The sequence below is a fragment of the Spea bombifrons genome, chromosome 2, assembly GCF_027358695.1.
Source record: "Spea bombifrons isolate aSpeBom1 chromosome 2, aSpeBom1.2.pri, whole genome shotgun sequence".
Classification (NCBI taxonomy): domain Eukaryota; kingdom Metazoa; phylum Chordata; class Amphibia; order Anura; family Pelobatidae; genus Spea; species Spea bombifrons.
The window spans coordinates 142,613,333-142,615,832 of record NC_071088.1 but is presented as its reverse complement, the minus strand read 5'-3'; the positions used below and the strand labels follow the sequence as shown (position 1 = coordinate 142,615,832).

The 2,500-nt window shown below is 50.2% G+C and overlaps 7 non-coding genes and 1 pseudogene across 7 annotated transcripts in view; all 8 read left to right on the top strand.

Annotated features, from left to right (window-relative positions):
• LOC128478546 (5S ribosomal RNA) overlaps positions 1 to 74 on the top strand; it is a 119-nt gene extending 45 nt beyond the window's left edge. The window contains exon 1 of the ribosomal RNA XR_008349458.1: positions 1 to 74. This exon is cut by the window's left edge and continues 45 nt beyond it. This is a non-coding gene — a ribosomal RNA (5S ribosomal RNA).
• A 218-nt stretch (positions 75 to 292) lies between these two features.
• LOC128478444 (5S ribosomal RNA) lies at positions 293 to 411 on the top strand. The gene has a single exon (XR_008349362.1). It is a non-coding gene; the product is annotated as a 5S ribosomal RNA (ribosomal RNA).
• Positions 412 to 657: 246 nt separating this feature from the next.
• Positions 658 to 776, top strand: LOC128476232 (5S ribosomal RNA). The gene has a single exon (XR_008347251.1). It is a non-coding gene; the product is annotated as a 5S ribosomal RNA (ribosomal RNA).
• Positions 777 to 989: 213 nt separating this feature from the next.
• On the top strand, positions 990 to 1,108 carry LOC128478914 (5S ribosomal RNA). The gene has a single exon (XR_008349812.1). It is a non-coding gene; the product is annotated as a 5S ribosomal RNA (ribosomal RNA).
• Positions 1,109 to 1,350: 242 nt separating this feature from the next.
• LOC128476231 (5S ribosomal RNA) lies at positions 1,351 to 1,469 on the top strand. The gene has a single exon (XR_008347250.1). It is a non-coding gene; the product is annotated as a 5S ribosomal RNA (ribosomal RNA).
• Positions 1,470 to 1,708: 239 nt separating this feature from the next.
• On the top strand, positions 1,709 to 1,827 carry LOC128476230 (5S ribosomal RNA). The gene has a single exon (XR_008347249.1). It is a non-coding gene; the product is annotated as a 5S ribosomal RNA (ribosomal RNA).
• Positions 1,828 to 2,069: 242 nt separating this feature from the next.
• Positions 2,070 to 2,188, top strand: LOC128476229 (5S ribosomal RNA). Its single transcript, XR_008347248.1, has one exon. It is a non-coding gene; the product is annotated as a 5S ribosomal RNA (ribosomal RNA).
• Positions 2,189 to 2,472: 284 nt separating this feature from the next.
• LOC128479947 (uncharacterized) overlaps positions 2,473 to 2,500 on the top strand; it is a 109-nt pseudogene continuing 81 nt past the window's right edge.

Genomic DNA, 2,500 nt, shown 5'->3' with positions numbered 1-2,500 from the left:
CGGAAGCTAAGCAGGGTTGGGCCTGGTTAGTACCTGGATGGCAGACCGCCTGGGAATACCAGGTGTTGTAGGCTTTTAATTTTTTCTCACAGTCCGGGGAGAGCTTTTTGCCATGTGTTTCTTGCTCATCATCAAAGCTTTAAACCCTTATTTGAACCTTCTCACCTTCTCTGTCCTGTCCCAGGGCTTATAATTCTTTTTGTCTGACGACAAGCAGCAGCAGCAGCAGCAGCAGCAGCAGCAGCAGCAGCAGCAGCAACAGAATAAGAAAAGTAAAATAAAGAGCTTTCACACCTGCGGCCATACCACCCTGAAAGCGCCCGATCTTGTCTGATCTCGGAAGCTAAGCAGGGTTGGGCCTGGTTAGTACCTGGATGGGAGACCGCCTGGGAATGCCAGGTGTTGTAGGCTTTTTCTTTTCTCACAGTCCAGGGAGAGCTTTTTGCCATGTGTTTCTTGCTCATCATCAAAGCTTTAAACCCTTATTTGAACCTTCTCACCTTCTCTGTCCTGTCCCAGGGCTTATAATTCTTTCTGTCTGACGACAAGCAGCAGCAGCAGCAGCAGCAGCAGCAGCAGCAGCAGCAGCAGCAGCAGCAGCAGCAGCAGCAGCAGCAACAGCAACAGAATAAGAGAAGTAAAATAAAAAACTTTCACACCTGCGGCCATACCACCCTGAAAGCGCCCGATCTCGTCTGATCTCGGAAGCTAAGCAGGGTTGGGCCTGGTTAGTACCTGGATGGGAGACCGCCTGGGAATACCAGGTGTTGTAGGCTTTTTCTTTTCTCACAGTCCGGGGAGAGCTTTTTGCCATGTGTTTCTTGCTCATCATCAAAGCTTTAAACCCTTATTTGAACCTTCTCACCTTCTCTGTCCTGTCCCAGGGCTTATAATTCTTTCTGTCTGACGACAAGCAGCAGCAGCAGCAGCAGCAGCAGCAGCAGCAGCAGCAGCAGCAGAATAAGAGAAGTAAAATAAAAAACTTTCACACCTGCGGCCATACCACCCTGAAAGCGCCCGATCTCGTCTGATCTCTGAAGCTAAGCTGGGTTGGGCCTGGTTAGTACCTGGATGGGAGACCGCCTGGGAATACCAGGTGTTGTAGGCTTTTAATTTTTTCTCACAGTCCGGGGAGAGCTTTTTGCCATGTGTTTCTTGCTCATCATCAAAGCTTTAAACCCTTATTTGAACCTTCTCACCTTCTCTGTCCTGTCCCAGGGCTTATAATTCTTTTTGTCTGACGACAAGCAGCAGCAGCAGCAGCAGCAGCAGCAGCAGCAGCAGCAGCAGCAGCAGCAGCAGCAGCAGCAGCAGCAACAGAATAAGAGAAGTAAAATAAAAAACTTTCACACCTGCGGCCATACCACCCTGAAAGCGCCCGATCTCGTCTGATCTCGGAAGCTAAGCAGGGTTGGGCCTGGTTAGTACCTGGATGGGAGACCGCCTGGGAATACCAGGTGTTGTAGGCTTTTAATTTTTTCTCACAGTCCGGGGAGAGCTTTTTGCCATGTGTTTCTTGCTCATCATCAAAGCTTTAAACCCTTATTTGAACCTTCTCACCTTCTCTGTCCTGTCCCAGGGCTTATAATTCTTTCTGTCTGACGACAAGCAGCAGCAGCAGCAGCAGCAGCAGCAGCAGCAGCAGCAGCAGCAGCAGCAGCAGCAGCAGCAGCAACAGAATAAGAGAAGTAAAATAAAAAACTTTCACACCTGCGGCCATACCACCCTGAAAGCGCCCGATCTCGTCTGATCTCGGAAGCTAAGCAGGGTTGGGCCTGGTTAGTACCTGGATGGGAGACCGCCTGGGAATACCAGGTGTTGTAGGCTTTTAATTTTTTCTCACAGTCCGGGGAGAGCTTTTTGCCATGTGTTTCTTGCTCATCATCAAAGCTTTAAACCCTTATTTGAACCTTCTCACCTTCTCTGTCCTGTCCCAGGGCTTATAATTCTTTCTGTCTGACGACAAGCAGCAGCAGCAGCAGCAGCAGCAGCAGCAGCAGCAGCAGCAGCAGCAGCAGCAGCAGCAGCAGCAGCAACAGAATAAGAGAAGTAAAATAAAAAACTTTCACACCTGCGGCCATACCACCCTGAAAGCGCCCGATCTCGTCTGATCTCGGAAGCTAAGCAGGGTTGGGCCTGGTTAGTACCTGGATGGGAGACCGCCTGGGAATACCAGGTGTTGTAGGCTTTTAATTTTTTCTCACAGTCCGGGGAGAGCTTTTTGCCATGTGTTTCTTGCTCATCATCAAAGCTTTAAACCCTTATTTGAACCTTCTCACCTTCTCTGTCCTGTCCCAGGGCTTATAATTCTTTCTGTCTGACGACAAGCAGCAGCAGCAGCAGCAGCAGCAGCAGCAGCAGCAGCAGCAGCAGCAGCAGCAGCAGCAGCAGCAGCAGCAGCAGCAGCAGCAGCAGCAGCAGCAGCAGCAGCAGCAGCAACAGAATAAGAGAAGTAAAATAAAGAGCTTTCACACCTGCGGCCATACCACCCTGAAAGCGC